Source organism: Notamacropus eugenii, chromosome X, assembly GCF_028372415.1.
Source record: "Notamacropus eugenii isolate mMacEug1 chromosome X, mMacEug1.pri_v2, whole genome shotgun sequence".
Taxonomy (NCBI): domain Eukaryota; kingdom Metazoa; phylum Chordata; class Mammalia; order Diprotodontia; family Macropodidae; genus Notamacropus; species Notamacropus eugenii.
Window position 1 is genome coordinate 19262611 of NC_092879.1, and position 21901 is coordinate 19284511.

The 21901-nt window shown below is 42.2% G+C and overlaps 1 long non-coding RNA gene across 1 annotated transcript in view; it reads left to right on the forward strand.

The window, feature by feature from the left end:
* Window positions 1-4519: 4519 nt before the first annotated feature.
* The window catches only part of LOC140515690 (uncharacterized), a 119966-nt gene continuing 102584 nt past the window's right edge, over window positions 4520-21901 (forward strand). Inside the window, exon 1 of the long non-coding RNA XR_011971138.1 lies at window positions 4520-4772. This is a non-coding gene — a long non-coding RNA (uncharacterized lncRNA). The remainder of the gene's footprint in view (window positions 4773-21901) is intronic.

Consider the following 21901-nt stretch of genomic DNA (forward strand, 5'->3'; position numbering starts at 1 on the left):
ATAGATTCCATCAAGCAAGGATGAGTTGCTACAGGTACCACCCCAGTGGCACCTTGCATGACAGCCACTTGTCCAACTTATGTATCTTAATTTTAATCATCTTGCAAATCCCATCCATCAGTTAGCTTACAGCTCTTCTTGAACACTTACAGAAAAATGTAATTACTATGCCCAAGGCAGTCCTTGGCCAAAGTTGAACTATTTCCTAGTTCTAAAGCCACAGCTCCTTCTGATACCATAGCTTTCACAAAAGAAATTGTGCCTATGTATGACCCATTTGTCTAGGTGGACTCTGATGGGGGTGGGGGGTGGGATCCTCAACTCATTGAATTCTAGAAATGTCCTGATGCTCTCCCTTTGGCTTTATCTGTAGACCAAGGGGGTATTGATGGTTGTGGTAGATAAGACTTGTGAGTCAATGAAATTTTAGTAAATGAACTATATGACATTTCCTATTGAATGGAAAATATCCTACTGGACTGACTTTAACTCTGGTTATGCTGCCTATATGACTCTTACTTGGAACTGGCATTGTTAGGGAAGTAATTTTTCCTTACTATAGCTATGTCCCTCTTTTTCTTTCTATGTAAAATTTCTATAATCATTGGCACATGGTCAGTAGATTAAATTTTTATCTCATAGCCTAATATATCTTTGTACTATATGTACTTATATGTAGACATATAAGATCAAGTTATTTATTCAATCTGAAATTATATTAATTTATACATCTTAAACTGCAAAATAATTAATTATGTGGGCTTGTTATCTATCTGTCACATATGTAATAAGATCCTTGAAATACCTCAGAGTTTTATGGGAACAATTAGACAATGTCTTAGCAGTTTATAAGACCAAGCTATTATTCTATTAATTATTAAACCTGAGTCAGACAGATCTTCACTTTTGGTTTACAGAAAAGAATTTTGGTGCAATCAGTTTCCTTAGAGAAGACTAATTTATGGAATATCGTGTGTTACCTAAATGGGAAAAGCCAGTTTCATTAGATTTTTATATTAAGCTTGTCTTGAAAGGCAAATATGTTTTATTATAAATTACTTATTTGACATGGACTGTTTTGAAATATATCCCAGAACCCTTTGTTACAACTGATTTGGCAAATTTTGAATGAATTCATTTTGGTATTGGAGATCATTTATTAGTTCCCTAGCAGAATCTTATCCTCCTAAGGGGGGAATGAATTTGGAAAATTAATTTTGTCTGCAAAAGATAACAATAGGTAAATGTATGCTAAATACAACATTTGTGGTTCAGGGTTTTCTAATTTTTCAATTGCTGTTTAAATTTTCTAATTTTCTAAATTATAAATTCTCTGGTCTAGTGATGTTCATATTACTGCTCTAAGGTTTGAGCTAGCTCTCACTACTTGACCTGGTTATTGACATAGCAAGCTAGAATTATATTATGATCTATTTTGTCAGAGATTTCTTACAGAGAAGGGGATCTCTGAAAGTGACCTGAACTGGAGAAGCAAATCTGTTAGAATCTGCTGTGAAGATTAATTCATTCCAGTATGTCTAAGAGAAGAGATTTCTGGAAGACCACAGGACTATATCAGTTTCAGAAACCAGACAACCAGATGAAGTAAGACATATAAACTTTATAATATGATTAACTGATGAAATGGAATGGGTTACTAAGAAACAGATTGCACCATTATCCTCTGTAAGGCCTACTTGCCAAAGGGGACTAACCCCAATGGTTTCTGCCAATGTGTCAGTGATCTCTATCCCTTTTCCCTCACATTGTTAACTACCCTCTCTGATTTTACATCACCCATAGAGGACTGCCCTCTATGCATCTAGATTGTGATGATCCATAGAAATACTATGGTCTTTCTTTGGATGGAAGAAGGGAATGAGAGAAATGTTTTATTGGACTCCTATTTTATTCCAAGCAGTATTAATCAGTTTGCTGGGATTCCATAGGGGTAATGATTGGCAGCATCTAGTAGCTTACATTTTATCAGTTTAGTCATCTAACTATAGTACAAGAATAACATGTATTATTGCATGTTTTACATATGTCATATAAGGATAGTTAGATAAGATAGAATCTTTCTTATAATAGACCTCAAACTTTAAAACCTATAAATTTAATCATTCACTACTTATCTATTAGTTATAAAGTTCATTTGCCTAACCACAAGAATGCTGATCACCAAACCCCATGTGAGTGAGATGTCTTGACAGGATATGGAAAAGCCCCCAACTTATTTTTGTACCTCTGGACTACCCTCTCTTGCCCAGCATGAAGAGGGACTGTCTTAGGATCACTTATTCAACAGAAATGACCCTTGTCTTGCCCATCCTGTGACCATCCACGCTAATGCATCATTTTTAGCCCTCCTGGAGGGTCAAAAGAAAGGTCTATCAATCAATGAGACCCTGTATTTTGCTTTGCCTCTTCTGTCTGAGTATCAAGTCCAATGAAAGTAAGGCCCAGGGGAAGGGGGACATCTCAGACTGTGAAGAAGATATGAGGTGCCAGTCATTGAAGGGGTCTGGTCCCTTTAACAAATGGTTAATGGCTCAGAGCTCTGCCTCAGTGGTTTTTCTTGCAGGTTGCATAATTTTGGACTCTACAATCCTAAGGGGACAGAGAGTCATCACTCTGGCTTTGCTGCTCATAGCCTTGTGACCTTGGGCAAATCAGTTCCATTCTCTGCCTCAGTTTAATCATCTGCCAAATGATGGATTGGACTAGGTTCTCTGGAATGTTCCATCCATTTCTGATCTTCTGTACTCATGCTCTGGTCTCTTCAAGGACTGGTTATTCTGTGCTACTAAGGTCTCCAAATATTTATTCCTCCCTGGTACTCCTGTCCTCATGTCAGGAAAGACCTTCTCCATCCTTTCTCTCTCCCCCTTCCCCAACTTATTTAGATGTTTCAAGAAGTAGCCCTGGGTAGTTGGAATAACCCATCTCAGTTGGCCTGGATGGAGGGGAGAGAGTGGGGTGCTCTGACTAAAGCTCTCAACCCATAGGGAAGTGCTGATGTGATCAGGAGACAGCTCAGTGTCCAGGTGCTGGGAGAGAGAGGAGTCAAAGAGTCACAAAGAGCCTCCTTGGAGGTGGAAACCACTTGGGAGATGCAAGGGGCGATATTTCCCATAGACCTGAGGAAAGACTGCTGAGAGAGGTCTAGGGTTGTTGAACCCATGGGCAAAGATGTGTAAATACACTAGGGAGCCCTTCCCAATGGGCTGGTTGTTAGAGGAGAGACTCCCCTGGTATAGTGAGTGTCATCTGTTGGAGGAGCAGGGATGATCTCTGTCCTGTCCTGGCTGCCTGGCAAAGGAAGGGTGAAGCCTGAAATAAGGGCTCTGATCCCAGGGTAGACTGTTTATGTCCCCTTGGCCTCTAGGCCTGCCTGGAAATCTGCCTCTGACCTTGTGCACAAGTGGCTTGGTCTGGAAGCATTGTGGAGGTTGGTGACCAGGAGCAGTGACGGGGATTGGTGGCTGATGTCACCTGGTAAGAGGTGCAGGAAGCTTGTTACCCTCCATTGACACAGGTTGTGGATGGGGAAACCGCAGCTAGCCCCCACCTCCCAGAGCCCTACCCAGGACAGTCTTGTAAGCCATGGAGACTGTCAGGTTTGTAAAAGGAGTGGGGAAGGGGGAAGAAGAAGGTGTAGTAACTGTATGTGAGCTGGTGCCCAGCAGGGTGTTATCCCCCAACCTCTGTGCCAATGCTCCCATGCCCCAGTCCTACTGCAGGGAGCCCTGAATCCCTGCTCCATTGTGACCCTTAGGCCTGCTCCCCTCCCCCTTCTCAGTGGAGGTGGGGGCAGTCCCCTCCAGATCCCAACTCTGCAGAGCCGGCTCCCTGGTGTGTTCTAGGGAATCCTGGGTCTTGTCATTTGCCCTGGCACCCTCAGTGTCTCTGGCCTTTCCATCCACACTGTGAGCTACCCTTGCTGTGTGCATTGCTGTCCCCAATTAGAGTGAGAGGTCTTTGAGAGCACTGACTCTATCTCCATGTAAAGGCAGCTTTTAGCATGGTTCTTGGTAAAAGTAAGGAAGCACTTAGCCAATGCTCATTCGTTCATTCGTTCATTTATTCATTCATTCATTCACTTTAAAATAAAATTGCTTGAGTTTTGCTTGGGAGACTGTGTGCTTGTCAGGAAAGCTGATGCTGCTGGTGGAGGTGGGAGTGGGTTGTCAAAGGCTGAAGTTCCCCTATCGACTAGGGGGTGGGGAGAGGATGGATCAGGGACAAGAAGGGTCTTTGAAGGCATCTGCGTGCTTCATTACAGGAGGGAGCATCTAAGCAAAGGTCACTTTCCTGTGACCTCCCGTGGTGACAAGATAGATGCATCAGTGACTTAAGTTTCCAGAGGATACAGGAACCAAGTCCTTAGCTGCATGGCACATCAAGAGAGTGAGCTCTCCCACAGGGCACAGGGTTGTGAGTGACTGAGACAATGTATGTGGTTCTCCCAGAGTGTATGTGTGAGCGTTATACCCACGTGAGTGTATGGGTGGGTATGTGTGAGGGAGGGCGGCTTTGTCCTAGAGAGAGAGCAGGAGGGAAGTGGGAGAGCCCAGCCCAGCCCAGTGCAGACAGCCTTTGTTCCCTCCCTCTCCTCCCCTCTTCTCCAGAGCTCTCATCCTGCCTCAGAACCTCTGTGAGCTCCCTGGGCTCCTGGCTGGGCTCTGGATGCCAGCTCCTCGCCTCAGCAGCATAAAGCGCTTCTGTCTTTTGTCCCGTCGCTTCCAAGTCTTTCCCAATGAGTGGAGAAGGTAAGCAGGCAGCAGTTGTTGCCCTAGGGCTCTTTTCCTGTTCTGCTACCCGGGACGGGGCATCCCTGGGCCTGAGCCGGCAGGGTGGGGGTGCTGTTCCCCTGTGCCACCCTCAGTCCAAGGAAATGCGAGGGCGGAGGAAAGGGACAGCGGAGGGAGGAGGGGTGTCTCTAATGCCTCTTGGGGTTGGGGGCATCTCTGACCCATCTCTGCCTTGCCTGTCGGTCTGGAGCATGGGTGTGTGTGTATGTGCGGTTGTGTATGTGTGTGTGTGGTTGTGTATGTGTGTGTGTGTGTGTGTGTGTGTGCGCTTGTCCAGTGCTCTATACCTAGCTGTCTTGGCTAGGGTGATTTCAGGCTGCATCAGTAGGAGCAGGGGAGGAAACCAGGGTAGTTTTTATCACAGAGGTGGATAAAGGAATCATGCCAAGAATAGAAGTAACTCTCTGTGGTCCTGGTCAGACCACACCTAGAATATCCTGTTCACTTCTGGGATTCACAGTTAGGAAGGACACTGACAGACAGGGATGGTGAGGGGCCAGGAAACCTCACCCTATGAAGAACAGATGAAATGGGGAGGGGTCGTGTGGAGCCCTGAATGTAGAATCAGGACCTAGCTTGAATTGCAGCCCTAACTTCTTACTGCCTGTGTGACCCTGGGCAAGTCACTCAACCTCCTTTTCTAGGCCTCAGTTTCTTCTGTAAGCAGAGTGAGTTGGACCCTGCCAGCTCTAAATTCCATGAATCTGTAAGTGGGTGGCATTTCTCTCTAAAAAGAGAAGGCAGCGGAGGCAGTGGTAGCTGTCCTCACATATCTGAAGGAATGTCACAGGGCAAAGGGATAAGATTTGATGTGACTTCAGAATGGAGATGTAGAATCAAAGGGAGATAAAGTTCCTGGAACATACTAGGTGTTCAGTAAATGTTTCTGGGATGAATTGATTGATTAATGGATTGATTTCAGAGATATAGGCGTTGGCTTAAAGGAATGGAACCTGAGCTAATAGCCAAACCTCTTTTCTGCCTTTCTCTTATTAGAGAGACATTATTTGTTTAACGTCTGCAGGCTTTGAATCTCTGGAGGCCTTGAAGCAGCACCCCTCTGGTTGTCTCCTGTCTGGTTGGGGCAGGCCTTTGTCTCCATATCCTTGCTCTCTGGCTCCCTTCCTTTGAGAGGAATGGGAAATCCCTTCTCACCTCTCTTGCTCCCATTCCCATCTGCCCCTGCCCCTCTCTTGCTAGCCTAGACTCCAGACTTCCTTTCTCACCTCACTGGGAAAGCCATCCTTCCCAGGGCTCAGTCTCTCCTCATGCCTAGTGTTCCCTGGTAATTGCTGTACTTGGGGTACTCACTTTTCAGCCTTTCCTGGTCCTGGCACAGGCTTCATCTTAATTGCCTCCCTCTCCTTTCTCTCCTATTTCTAGGATAGAGATTCTTTAGGATGACAATGACAATTGATAGAACAACTTATACTTCTGTAACACTGAGGTGGACAAAGGGTTTTCCCCACAACAAGCCCCTGTAAGGTGGAGAATGCCAGCATTATTCCAATTTCATATTACGAGGAAACCTAGACTGAAAGAAGTTCATGTCACATAGTTGTGACTATTTCTCTTAGCCCAGATTATCTGTTTTTCCTGTATCCCTTCTCTCCCTCCCCCATGGGTAGCTTTTCTTGGCTGTTCCAGCAATCTAAGCTACCTTCAGGATCACTCAATATCCTTCTGCTGCCCACTGGACATGCTGTGGTTTGGCAGACTCCCCCCTTGCAGATGAGGGCCACTGCTCTTTCTGCTCAAGACAGGGAGCTAAGCCTGGGCTCCTGAAGCCTGTGCCAACGAGGAGCAAGCCATGGTGTGAGGGAAGGGCTCTGAGTGTGAGGCTGATGGTGTGTGTGGGGGGGTGTCTATTGCACAAAAGATGGCAAAGGTTGGCTACCTGGGCATGAAGGTTTGTGTGCAGGGGTGAGAATCTGTTTCAGAAGACAGAGTTCCCCTCCAGATGAGTCTTAGAAAGTCAGAGTTGGAAAGGCCTGAATGGGAATCCCCTCAGCAACAAACCCAACTGAGGTTACCTGGAACAGACATTTCACAAGCTCCATGCAAGGCGCAAAGCTAGGGGCCAATGCAGGGCAGAAGCTGGGGATGTTCAAATCTGAAAAACAATGGGCTCCCTGCCCTCAAGAAGAAGACAGTTCAATTAGATCTAAGACAAGCAGATTGCAAAATACTGACTTTAGAGTGAGCAGATCTAGGTTTAAATTTGAGCTCAGTCACTTGCTATCTACGTGACCTAAATCAAATTGTCATGAGTTGCTTTGCTCCAAGAAATCCATTTCACGGTGGTCATTCTGGTGATGAGCTTCCCAAAGCTTAACTCAGCTGGTCCTCCTCTGGCATGACCTCTTCATTCCACCAGGAGATATTGGAAGATGACCCAAATGGAGACTGCTAACCCTCTATAAAAGAGACACCAGGATCTTTATTAGCTGGGGCTTATATGAATGGGCTAAGATAGGGAAGAGAGGCAGGGGCCTGAATGAGAGAATGGCATTGAAAGTATAAGGCAGTCCCAGCCTTTGTGAATGGCTCCCCCTCCCACTCACTCTAAGAGTCCTGTTCGGCAAATGGCTTACATTCATATGGTGCTTTAAAGTATTTAGAGGGCCATCCCATAGAACAAACAATATTTTTATGGAAAAAAATAAAAAGGAAGGAGAGAAAAAATCAGCAAACCTGATCAATACATTGAAGAAGACTGAACATATATGAAATATTTCATACCTCTTACTTCTGCAGTGTAATGGGAGAAGTTTTCATCTCATAGGGTCCATGTAAACTTTTTTTTTAATTCTCTCTTTTTCACTTTCAATTGTTTATGTTGCTTATTCTTTCCATTTCCACTGTTTTCTTTTCTCAGTTCCTGGAAGTTTTCCCATAATTTTCTGTATTCGTTATATACATCCTTTCTTACTGCACATTAATATTACATTGTTTTTATGTATCACAGTTTGTTTAGCCATTCCCAAAGCAATTGGCATCTACTGTGTTTCCAATTCTTTCCTCCCACCTAAAGAACTGCTGTAAACATTTTGCTGACTATGAGGATTTTCTTCTTTTCAGTGACCTCCGGGACATATAAGCCTGGAAGTGCAATTTCAGAGTTCAAAGGGTATTGACATTCTAGTCACATTATTTGCCTAATTCCAAATTGCTTTCCAAAATGGAAATGTTTGGAAAAATCAAAGCTCTCTCCAAAACCCACCAATATGCCTATCTTTCCACAGCCATTTTAATATTGTTTATTCTCATCTTTTGTCATCTTTGCCAATTTCCTGGCTATGATCTTTAGAACTCATGTGGTGTATCCATTTTAGGTTTATTGCATAATGCGGTGCAAGATGCTTGTTGAAGACTAATTTCAGCAAGGAGGCCAGTGCCACTGGATCAAAGATGGGGGAGGGGGGTGTAGAAGGAAGGAGAAGGGACAGGGAGGCAACCAGTGGAACAGGGTAGTGTAAGAAGACTGCAAAGGTAAGGGGAGGTTAATCGAATAGGGGTGCGTGTGACATGGTGGACCTGTGGTTTAGGAAAATAATTTTGGAGACTGAATGGAGAATGAACTTGAGTAGGGAGAGATTTGTGGCAGCATGACCAACTTAAAGCAGGGTCTGGCATCTAGTAGGCACTTAATAAATAGTGGGAGTGAACTAAGGTTGAGACTTGGTCAATTGGTAATATGAAAAGGGGGCTAGGGACTCAAGGGCAAAGGAACTGGTTCGCCAACGAGTCTAGATGGTGAAGAAAGAGTAACCAATTTATTGCCGGTGAAGATTATAGCACATTCTTTTACTGACATCTAATGGTCAAAAGTGATATTGCAATGTACTGAAAGTTTTAGTCCAGAAAGGAATAAATTATACAATGAGACCACCATCTCGTGGCCAATGTAGATATTACATTTTTAATTTGCTATCTCATGGCCAGCTTTTAACTTTACTCTTTGACTCATTCCAAACCACCCTTTTATTGGATTTTTAACACATGTGGCAGGTTATTCCTGGCTAAGGGAGGCAGAAAAGAGTCAGATGAAATTCTGAATTTGTGAAGTGAAATAAGTAATTAATTCCTTTAGTATAAACATAAATCTGGATATCAACATCAACCTTACCTATTAACTTCTCCATCATATCTCTATCTGATACAACAGACTTCAGAAGAGTGGAGACACCACTGAGCTCGTTTTACCCTACACTCTACATGGTTATTAAATATATGTGTGTGTGTGTGTGTGTGTGTGTATACCTATATATTTACTTTTAACATTCTTCTTTTTTAAGTTTTGAGTTCCAAATTCTTTCCCTCCCTCCTGTCGCTCCCCAACCCATTGAGAAAACAAATAATGTCATAATAAATATACATGTGAAATAATGCAAAACATATTTTCATATTGGCTGTATTGCAAAAAAAAAAAAAAGCAAGGAAAATAAAATAAAAAGAGTATTTCAATCTGCACTCAGACTTCACCTTTTTTATCATAAGTCCTACAGAATTGTGTTGGGTCATACAATCTACATGTTAACTAAGTAAAATGTCAATGTTGCCCACCCAGTAGAACCAAAAAGAAATGGACACAAAAAATTGCTGATCTTGGCTTTGAAGGAAATATATGAGATAAATATTAAAAGTTTGATTGAGACTTTACCTTTACCCCTGTGAAATCAGGCATGGCGGGGGGGAATATTTGCCTAGGTACCCAGGGCTAGTCAAAACAAAAATATAATAATCTTGGAGTATATAAGTTCAAGTAAAGTGAAGTTACAGCTCTCGTCATTTGACTTAGTAGTTGAGCTGGTCTTCCAATCTGACTCCACCAAATCCAATCTTCCTGCTATGCTACCATATTCTCCATCTCTTTCTGAACAGGAGCACTATTTTGTGAACAAAACTGTCTCTCCCTTTGGTCACTAACAAGCTTTAATATTTAAAAAAAAAAAACCCTTCCTTATAAGACATATAGTCTTAGAATTTCTAGAGAGTTCAGAGTAGCTTAATGAAATGCAAGAATAGAAGGCAGCAGGATCTATTAGATATAGCACTGAATTTCAAGACAGGAAAACCCAGGTTCCAATCCTGCCTCAGACACTTAGTAGCTGTGTGCTCTCAGACAAGTCACTTGACCCCTGTGGTTTTTAGTTTCCCCTTCTGTGAAATGAGGAGGATGGAACTGGATGCGTCTGAGATTTCTTTCAGCTCTAGATCTAGGGTCCCGTGATCTCATGGACTCATTGAAGGTCTTAAAGGAGTGACTGGACAGAGACACAACTGAGGCAACAGATATACACCATATTAGCATGGCAGTGCCCTGAAAGGGGGAAGAGAGAAATAGAGGGAAAAAAAGGACGGAGAGAGAAAAAGATAGTTTTGTTCAGGTGGAATGTATCAGTGGGAGATAGATGGTAGACATGATTTAGGATATGGAAGTAGAGGAGCTGGATTGGAATCCAGCTACAGAGGACAATGGCTACAAGTGTAGCCTCACTTACTCTCTGATTTTGTATACTTCCAGGATTATTGGTGGTTGTTGGTTTTACTAACCCTGCACACCTGGGCAAATATTTACCTGCACGCCTGATTTCACAGTGGTCAAGTCTCGGTCAACCTTTTGGTATTTCATAAATTTTCTTCAAAACTAAGATCACCCATATTCTTGCATTTATCTCCTTTAAATGTTGATCTTTTGAGTGGGATATATTAATATCTTACCTGACTAACTGGTACATTGAAGGATGAAACCAACTCAGTTGTGTCTCCACTGCTACAAATTCTTATACTTTATCAGACGACCTTTGCTATAATGGAGAGTTTCATAGGTAATGTTGGTGCTGAATATTTAGCCTTATTCCTGTTTACCCTGAAGGAATAAATTACTTGCTTCCTGTCATAAATCCAGGGCTTCATTTAGCTCCATTCTTTTTCACTTAACCAGGAGTGAACTATCTTAAGGGCTTAAATCTGATAAAAATCGACCCTGGAATGCGTCTGCAAGTGATATTAGGAGTTGGACACAAGGCAGCAGCCTAAAAGTGCTCACGAAATGACGCTTACTTTGACATTATTTTTTTTTTGTCCTTAACCTTTAAGGAAACTGCAGTATTCTGTTTGCACACGAGATGGCACTAAAAGACTATACTATATTCCTCATCGGCAATTAAGTAGTCAAGAGTAATCACCCATGTGCCAGGCACTTTGTGCCAGTCACAGCAGACTTAATAAGTATGTAATTAGAGTAAAGTATATAGAGGAGCACAGTATATAATACTATTGTATAGTATATGTTTTATGTTATGTTATGTTATGCTATGTTGTTATACTATGTTACGTTATACTATATTACATTATATTGGTTAATATTGTGTTATGTTATGTCATATTATATTTATTATATTATTTCATGTTATATTTATTATATTATATATCGTATCATATTATATTATATCATATCTTATAGTACATTACTTTATATATACTATATTACACAGTATATAATAAGACTAACAAAGTAGGATATAACTAAAATGTGAAGGACGTTAAATGACAAAGAGGAATATTTGATCCCAAATATGCAGGAGAGACCCTGGAGTTTGTTGACCAGAGATTTAAACATTTCGGTAAACTACAACATCACTTTTGACCAATAGATATCAGTGAAAGACTGTGCTTATGTTCCTCAATGGCAAATAATTGGTCAATACACATTTATTAAGTGCCTACTTTGTACCAGTCATGGGGGACTGCCTTTGCAGAGATACGGAGATGGGAAATAAAGTGTGAGGAACACGTAAGGAACAGGAAGCAGGTAGATCTTGCTGAATGGAGCTCCTGAACGGGGACTGCCCCCTCCTGCCTGTCCCATCTTTTTGCACCTTAGTCTTTGAACCAGTGAAGATGGCCTCCTGCCTATTCCACAAACAGAACACTAGGTCTCTCAGCTCCTGGCATTTTCTCTGACTCTCCCCCATGCTCGGAATACTCTTCTTTCTCATTTCTGCCTCATTTCTGACTTCCATGAAGTCCCAACTAGAATCCCATCTTCTTTGAGAAGCCTTTCCCTAATCCCCTCCTAATTCTGGGGCCTTCCCTTGCTTAAATATTTCATATTTATCCTGTATATAGGTTGTTTGTATATATCAGTCTCTTGTTTCCCTCATTGGACTGTGAGCTCCTTGAGGTCAGGAACTGTCTTTTGCTTTTGGTTGTATCTCATGCTTAGCACAGTATAGGCAAGTTGTAGACATTTAATAAGTATTTCATGATTAGCATTATTATTGAATAGTATGCAATAAGACTATAAAGGTAGGATGTAGCTATAGTGGGAAGGTCTTTAGATGACAGAGGTATCTGTATTTGATCCCCAATGTACTGGGGAACCACTGGAGTTTATCGAACACTTTGCTTGACCAGGGCTTTTGGAATATCCCTTTGGCTGCTGAGTGAATGATGGATCCGAGAGGAGGAAAAACCTGGTATGAAAAGTCCAGTTAGGAGGCCGTAGAAATAGTCCAGGTAAGAAATGATGAGCTTTTGTGAATGGAGAGGTAAAGGATGCAAGACCCTCTGAGGAGGTGGTAATGACAAAACTTGGTGACTGATTGGATATGGGGTTTGAGGAGAGTAAGGATCATGGCCAGGAAGAGAGGTGGAAGATGGTCTCATGCAAATTTAGAGTAGATTTTGGGTATTTCTTGGCTCCGCATATTGCATTCAGCAACTCTGGAATGACTCAAAATGTTCTGTTGACTCTCATAATCAAGTACAACACAGGAGGACATGGACAGATGAACAGCAACTCAGTCAGGGATAGAGTCCTATGGGAACATAGACCTGGAACAAAAGAGAGGTCCCTCAGTATTAATCAAGACAGCTTATTCAGGAAGGTGGAATTAGAACTGTGACCGGCTAGCAAGCTTGTGGGACAGATTCAGCCACTTATTCTTATAATAGCTGGGAATAGTGAATCCTTAAGTTCAACAGCCTTCTATAACAGGAGCCATTCCAGGTTTGGAGCAGGGAGGGAATGCTTGTATAGCACAAGGACAGCATGTAATTTCTGGTGCTAATTTCCCCCAAAGCTGAGGAGGAAGCATGAGGGGAGGGAAGGATCCACATTGGTCTGTGACATTGCTTAATATTTTGGAGATGCTATTTATGTGAGAGAATTTACAAAATGTGTGCTCACTGCCATTAAAAATATCCGCTAATTGTGTCCAAAACTGCCCTCTCCACTCCAGGGGAATTGGATTGTTGGTCAGTCATCAGGTGATGGGCTGAAATCCTGTTTGTTTGACTCTTCACTCAGGAATCATAAGTGGCACATGAAATATTCCTTTGGTGGAAGGGTGGGAGTTGGGAGGGGAGGCTGTGTGTAGATGAGCACCCTGGATGGAGTTAAATGGAAAACTTTGCATCTGTCCATCAGGTACTCCTGGGTCACAAACGCAGCACACCACAAGTTTCCCTGCTGAGGCAATCACCTGGGTCAATCTCACCAGTGTATTCTGCTTTTGTGGTAGAGTTCCCTGGAGTACTCAGATCAGGGCTGCCCCAAGAGTATTCATCTTCTCAATACTAACCTCATGGGAAGGTGAGGGGCAATTGCCAGTGGGGAACTAATAGGACAGGTGACAAATCAGGTAAATCAAGGAAACCATCAAGAGAAAGAGCAGGAGGTAGACATTATTAATAAATCAATATAATAGATCAGTTAATCAAATGAATAATTAATTAATGATAATCTCCTCTCCCACTCCAATTCCTTATCAGTCTCTGATGGTCAGGGTCCAGTGGCTTCTTGTCCCACCAATCTGAACATCTCCTTTCTTTCATTAGCTACAGTACATTGTCTGTCCCCTGAGCCACTGTCTTCTCATGAACCCACCTTTTACTCCCAGCATCTTTCATAATTGGTCCTCTCACCTCTTAGAGTGGATGAACAAGGACATTTCCTTGTTTCTAAGTAGTTCCCTGCTCCCTGTGGGTTCCCCTGGCTGCAGGGCAGGTGCTTGGGGGAAAATGAATGATTCTGGGGAGATAGAATACTGTGGACACCTTCCCCATGTGGGTGATTGTAATAAAGTAGCTGTAAGGGTTTAGGGCATCTTAGCTATTGTGGGCACCCCTGAATTTGTGGGGCCAGCCATGAAGAAGGTTCAACCCCCATAGTCTCATGTTTTAGTGGAAAAAAGAGAGGGGTATCTGGATATGGATTTATACAGTCAGAAGCATCTTTCCTTTGGATTATGAGTTCCAGTATTAGGTTTATATGGGCAACTAGGTGACACAATGAATAGAGTGCAGGGCCTGGACTCATTTTCCTGAGTTCAAATCTGGCCTCAGTCACTTAATAGCTGTGTGACCCTGGACAATCACTTCACCCTTTTTGCATCAGTTTCCTCATCTGTAAAGTAACCTGGAGAAGGAAATGACAAAACACTCCAGTGTCTTTGCCAAGAAAACCCCCGAATGGGGTCATGAAAAGTCAGACAGGACTGAAAACGACTGAACAACAATTGGTTTCATAAGTTCTTTGCCTCCTTCTCCATCCTCTGATTCAGGGTTTAGAAGAAAAGTGAGGAACAACCTCCATTTCTTGGAATTTCTCTGTTGAGGGTGGACTGCTCTTGGAAGCCTATTGGTACAGCATTTCAGACTTTGCTTAGGGTTCAGTTTCTTTAGGGCTTACTTGATCAGACTGTTCCATCATCCCACAGTCTTTACTACTTGTGAGTGAAGTGGGACATGGAATAGACGTAATATAGCTTATGCTTTTGCTCATGTCTGAGTGGCTGCTGATGTGAAAGCTGTGTCATTGTCTGAAGTCAGCACCAGCTCAATGAATTAGTGTGACAGTGACCCCTCCTCAGACAATGCCCTGGACACACAGCCATCAGAATATACCAAAGGTCTCTATGATGTACCTTATATACTCAGTTGACCAGAAGGGTGATTTTGTGTGTGGCATTGTAGCTGACAAGGTTCACAGTATTTGTGGGTGGGTACCATAGTGGTCATGGGTGATGTGGAGGCTTGTCTTATGAGTCCTCTGCTGCATAGTTTTTGCAACACCATGGACCAAAATTCAATAAACTTTCATTCGGTACCTACTTTGTGCTTAGAGCTGCAGATACAAAGAAAGGCCTTATGACAGTCCCAGCCCTTAAGACACTAACAACCTAATGGGGGAAGACAACCTATGAAAAGAAATGGAAATGAGGTTGGGGAGGAGGTTACCTGATGGGGAGATATTCTGAAGTGCTATATCCAGGTGAGAAATGATCTGAGGAAGTAAGAGTTTCTGTGTAGATTTTATCTTAAGGATTGATGAGTTTTAGGAGATCATGAAGTCCAAGAAAGCAGTGGGTAGGAAATGATAAGGTGAATTTTCTAGGTGCCCTCCTGAAATGGTGGGGGAACTGGGGGGAGCTCCCAGATGTCCACCCTACTACCCTCTCCAACCAGAGGGAGAGAGGGGCCCCAGGGGCAGGAAAAGCTGAGGAGGTATGAGTTTCCCAACTGACTTCATTTTGTGATGAAATGATGAATTTCTGGAGATCATGAGGTCCAGGAAAATTCAAGAAAGCAGTCAGGTGGAAAATGATGGGGAATATTTGAGCTGTACAGTCCTGGTCAGTTTGCTAATTTTGGTATGATTCTTTGAAGAATGGTCATTTCTTGTGAGCATAGATTTGAGTTGCATAGAATATCTGTTGATCTTGGAGGAGATGCTTCTGAAGTTCCTCAGACAGGTGATGATCATCTAGTTGATAGGTTGTCATTGGCCTGGGCACACATCAGTTATTGCACAGGCGTCAGAAAAGAGAAATGTCTCTTATGGTGGATCACTCAAGCATCAGGAGAACTGTAGGAGTTCTGTCATTGGGTAGACTGGATGGTGCTGTGGATGGAGCAGTTAGATTGTTTTTGACTAAGTAAAAGAGGCCATTCTTCACCTCATTTCACTGGGAAAGACCTTAGCTTAAAAAAGCCAAGGTCCCCTACTGCATCCAGTGCCATCTCCAGTTGTCTTGATCTTTATCTTGCCACTGGGATCAGATGGCTCCAGAGAAAAGAGAGAGGCTGATGACTTTGCACAGCCCTGCCTCACTTAAGTCCAGTCCATTTGCAAGTTATGGCATCACCTTCCTGATGTCATGGTCCTCTTCAAGAATGAAGGACAAACAACAGCCACCACTGGTGGCAACTCGCAGGGGTGTGAGGATGGTCATTTCGTAGGACCATGAAAGAGTATTACATGCTTAGCCAGGTAAAGGCAAACTGATCCTACTCTTCTACCTGACTAGGACCTGAGAGGAAGGCAGTGGTCAAATAGACTACTACATACCAATCTCTGAGAATAGCCACCAGCATCTCTGTAACAGTCACAAGGTCAGGGATCACCAGAGCCACCAAATAAACTTCTTTTCAGGCTGAGGTAATCTATGATGAGTCTCCAAGTACCCCTGTCCTTCCATGATTTCCCAACAGGACTGCTGGACTAAGGATTCTGGCATTCAGCAGCTCCTATATAATAATAGTTTATAACTATTAATAACTTAATGGGTAGTTTTATAATTTGGGCATAATTCCAAATTGCTTTCCAAAATGGTTGGATTAGTTCACAGTTCCACCAACAATGAATTAGTGTCCCAATTTTTCTACATCCTCTCCAACACTTGTCACTTTTGCCTTCTATCATTTTAGCCAATCTAGTCAGTATAAAATGATAACTTAAGGTTGTTTTAATCTGTATTTCTCTAATCAATAATGATTTAGAGGATTTTCTATGACTATAAATTATTTTTATTTCTTCATTGGAAAACTTCTTCATTGTTCTTAACCTTTGACCATTTATCAAATGGCGAATGACTTGTGTTCTTATAGATTTAACAAAGTTCTTTATATATTTAACATAGGAGGCCTTCATTTGATAAACTGTCTGTAAAATTTTTTACCCAATTTTCTGCTTTCCTTCTAATCTTGGCTATATTTGTGTTATTTGATCAAAACCTTTTTAATTTAATGCAATCAATATTATCTATTTTACTCTCTACCTCTTGTTTCTTCATAAATTGTTCACCTGTTCATAAATCTGATAAGTAATATGTTCCATGCTTTTCTAATTCTCTTGTAAAATTTCTCTTTATATTTAAGTCATGTTTACATTTTGATCTTATCTTGGTAAATGGTGTGAGATATTGCTCCATGTCCAGTTTCTGCCATACTGCTTTCTGGCTTTCCCAACCTTCTTTACTAATGAATTCTTATCCCAAAATCTTAAATCTTTACACTTGTCAAATATAAAATCATTATGTTTATTTGCTGCTGTAAATTGTATATCTACTCTGTTCCAATGATTTACCTTTCTATTTATTATCCAGAACTAGACAGTTTTGATAATTACTGCCCTATAATACAGTTTAAGATCTAGCACTGCTAAACTTCCTTTCTTTACCCTTTTTTTCATTATTTCCTTTGATAATCTTGACTTTTTGTTTTTCCAAATGAATTTTGTTATATTTTTTTAATTCAGTAAAATATTTTTGGTAATTTAATTGGGATGACATGACATTGAATATATAAATTAGTTTGGGTAAAATTGTCATTTTTATTATATTGACCCCACCTACCTATGAACATTAATATCTCTCCAATGATTTAAATCTGATTTAATATGTATAAAAAGTTTTTTCTGTAATTTTGTTTATATAGTTCCTGAATTTGTTTTGGCAGATGTACTCCCAGTATTTTATACAGTCTAGAGTTATTTTAAATGGGGTATTTTTTACTTTCTACTCTAACAGAGTTTTGTTTGTGATATATTAGAAAGCTGATGATTTATATGGATTTCCTTTATATCCTGCTACTTTGCCAAAATCATTGTTTCAACTAACTTTTTAGCTGAATTTTTACCTGTCTTGATTATTGATAATAATCATAAAACAGAGATATCAGCATTTGTAACACCTCCTTTCCAGAGTCATTGAGGACAGCCCAATCCTTACCATGCCCCTCCAAGATGGCTTCAGGGTTTTCTCATTGCTGTCACATTTAACCTTCCTGCTTCCTCCTCTTCAAGGGCAAGAGGATGTTGGTTGGTTTTTTTCTCACAACTTCACTTGTGGCATTAACATTACCCCCTCACTCATCAACAACCCTTCCCCATGGTGACCTTAGATTTCAACTCCTGTCCTCAGTGATTGGGTAAGTGAAAAAAGCAGTTATTAATTTCTTACTATGAAGTTAAACACTGTGCTAAGTGCTTGACATACAAATAGAAAAAAGAGAATTCCAGCTCTCAAGGAGCCCCTTCAGAGAGCTTACCATTCTACTAGAGAAATATTCCAAGCACATAGATCAGGGAATGCCAGATCAGACAAAGTCATTTCAGAGATACACAACACTAAGAACTTGGGGGAGGGGGTGTTGACAAGGAGAGCTGAGGAAGGGCCATATGGAGGAGGTGGTGGCTGAGCTACACTTAGAAGGAAGACTGGCATTCTAAGAGTTGGAGTTGGGGGAGGAGGGCATTCTAACCTGGGGACCTTTGTGTGTGCCAAGGAATGAAGCCAGAGAAGATGAGCCATGTATGGGGAGGAGCCAAGGGAAGTTTCACGGGAATGGAGAGCATATGAAGGTAGACTCCAGCTTGTGGAGGGCTTTACTTGCCAGGCTGATGATTGTGCAGTTAATCCCAGAAGCCATAGGGAAGCTCTGAAGGTTTGTGAGTAGGAGAGGGACAGGGTCATCAGATATGGTTTGAGAATGATCAGTTTGGAATCTGGGTGAAAGATGGATTGGAGTCTGGAGAGATTTGAGACCAGGAGGTCAGTTAGGAGACAAATGGAAGAAACCAGGCATGAGAGGTGGTTAGGACTTGGATCAGGGTGATTGTCATGTGAGTGGAAGATGCAGGATGGGTTTTGCTGGTAGAATCAAAAGGATTTGTGACTCGACTGCATTTGGGACTGCAGTGGGAGTGAGGATGGAGAAAGAATTGAGGATGGCCCTGAGGGTCAGAGAATGCTGAACTTGGAGTAACAGGACCTGAGTTTGAATCTGGGCTCTGGCACCAGTGTAAAACTGGAAGAACCATGTCTCCTCTCTGGGCCTTAGTTTCCACAAAAGTCAAATGAGGGGGTTGGCCTGTATGGATGCTCAGGATACTTTTAGCAGGTCTGCCCTCTCAATACCAGCTGTCACTGTCCTACATGGGCCTTTTTGAGTATCTTGGACAAAATTTGGCTCAGACCGTCTTCCACAGTCATCCCTTTCATCATCTGTTCTAGAATATTATCACCAATTTAAAGCCTCATTCAGTGACTTAGAGTTTGCAGATGCTATTCACTCCCCTTTTTGGAAAGTCAGGAAGACCTTTGGCCTTCTCCAGTCCTGGGGTACTTCTCTTGGTTTCCAAGACCTTTAACATATCACTGATACTTAGCTGTTCAGCCATCACAGCTGCCAGTTCTTTCAGTAAACAAGGGCAAAATTTGCCCCAAAGAATAACTGGCCGTTGTGGGTCCCTCCTGCCCAGGCCTTGCAGCTCTTCTTCCCTCCCTGGCATCTCCCTCACTCCAGCTGACCATACCCCTCCCTTCTGACAGCAGCTCACACCTGCCTGTGCTCTCCTTAATTGTGGGATGGAATTCACCTAGGCCAAATGACCTGATTAAATCAAGGGCAGCTGGGCATTCTCTTGCCATCTCCTTTCTTGGCTTTCGTTGTTGAGCCTTATGGACCATTTTTGTTTTGTGCTTTCCTGCACAAATGCCATGTTCCTGGTCAGAGAAAATGGAATCAAAGTTAAGAAGTAACCTCTCCACCTTTCCTTAATTATTAGCCTCCTATTCATCCTGGGCTAAGGTCTTGGCCTTTCTCATTCTTCCTTTCTCCATAATAGAGGTAGGGAGACTTCTAAAAAATCATTAATTTTCTTACCAGTCTCAGCTCCTTCTGAACTTTAGGGAACCTGCCACTGTTGTGAAAGTATGTTGAGAAGATTTGATATTTGTGAGCCAGTGTGGAAAATCAGAAAGTGCACCGGCCCTGAGGTCAGAGGAAAGGTGTGTCTGAATCCCACCTCAGATGCTTCCTAGCTGTGTGACCACAGGCAAGTCCCTTGATTTCTCTGGGCTGCAAGTTTCCTTACTTGTAAGATGGAGCTAAGGCTACAGTAGCAGCTCCCTTGGTAGATTTCTGTGAGGGCCCAGTAAGACAAAGTCTATAGAGCCCTTTGCAGACTTAAAAGGACTATATACGTGAGCTACTTATTTCTCCTCTTATAACAAGTTATAGGCATACCTTGGATATATTGTGGGTTCAGTTCTAGACTACTATGATAAAGTGAACATTATAAGATAGTCACACGAATGTTTTGGTTTCCCAGTACATTTAAAGTTATGTTTACATTATGCTGTAATCTATTACTACTATGTGCAATAGTATGATGCCTAAAAAATGTGCTATCATCTGAGCCTTCAGTGAATGGTAATTGTTTTGCTGGTGGAGGGTCTTCCCTAGACGTTGATGGCTAGTGACTGATCAGGGGGTTGGTTGGTGAAGGTTAGGGTGACTATGGTAGTTTCTTAAAATAATACAACAATGAAGGTTGCCACATGGATTGACTACCTTTCACTTAAACCCCTAGAGAACATTGTAGAGTTATTAACTGGACTAATTTCAATATTGTGGTGTCTCAGGGAATACAAGGGCCTCAGGAAAAGGGGAGAGATGTGAATAGCAGGCTGGGGCAGTGTGCACAGTGGTGGTTGTGGCCCCCTGCCCCTCCTGAGGACTTCCTCACTAGGGATCCCAGTCTTAGAGGCTACATGTGTCCCTAGATTTCTGGTGCTTGGGAGACTGCCTCAGGCTACACTGGCTGGAGGTGGAGTGGGGTGGCAGGTGGGGGTCAAAATGCTGCTGATGGCTGACTTTGTGCATGTTTTGTATAGAAGTCACTTACTGTACCTTCTCATTGCATATCTTGATCCTTTTTTTATCTGTGTGCAAATCGCAGGTTTTGTTCCAATAGTTATGGGGAAACCCAGACAGTGTGGCTCCTTTATGGGTAACTACCCTAGCAGGGGTGCTGATTTACGATGTTCCAAGGTCTCTTTTAGCTTTGATATTTGGTATTTGAAGGTCATTTCCAGCTCTGCCATTCTAGGTCCTAAGGTCCCTTCTAGCTCTGCCATGATATATTCTCACGTCTCTCCCAGTTGTGACTGCTCTAAGGTTCCTTTCAGTGCTGACATTTTGTTTTAAGGTGTCTCGAAGCTGTAATGCTCTGTGTCCTAATGCCCCTCCCCTCCACCTCGGCTCTGATATTCCCTTCTAACATCCCTTTAGTTTGTGACATTTGTGTAAGTTATGACTTTCAATGTTCTAATGTTCCTCCTAGCTCTGACATTCTGTTTGCAAAGAGCCCTTCCAGCTGAGACTCACCATGCTCTAAAGTCTCTTCCAGCTCTGATATTCTAGGGCCAAAGTCAAACCCAGAACTATATGTCAAAGTCCCTTCTTGCTGTGACAATCCGTGCTGTAAGCACCTTCCAGATTTTGACATCAAAGATTTTAAAAGCCATCGAAGATCTAATATTTTATGTTCTAAGATCACTCTCAGCTCCAATGCTGCATTCTGATGCCCCTTCTTTTTATGAGTTCTGAGGTCCTTACCAGCTCTGATATTTTTCATCCTGGTTTTCATTTTCTGATTTTTTTTTTCTGTCCTTGGTTTATATGTTTGGAAAGATCCCTTCCTTCTCTATTCTTGCAAATAATTTATGTAAAATTAGGGTTGTTTGTACTTGAGTCACGTCTGATTCCTCACGACCCCATTTGGGGTTTTCTTGGCAAAGATATTGGAGTGGTTGGGCATTTCCTGCTCCAATTCATTTTACAATGAGGAAACGGAGGCAAACAGAATGAAGTGACTTGCCCAGGGTTAGTAAGTGTCTTGAGGCCAGATTTGAACTCAGGAAGATTCTCAGTCTATTCACTGCACCAGCTAGCCGACCCAAAAGTGTTTCATGCAATACACTTGGATACCCATTACCACCCCCCCCCCCCCC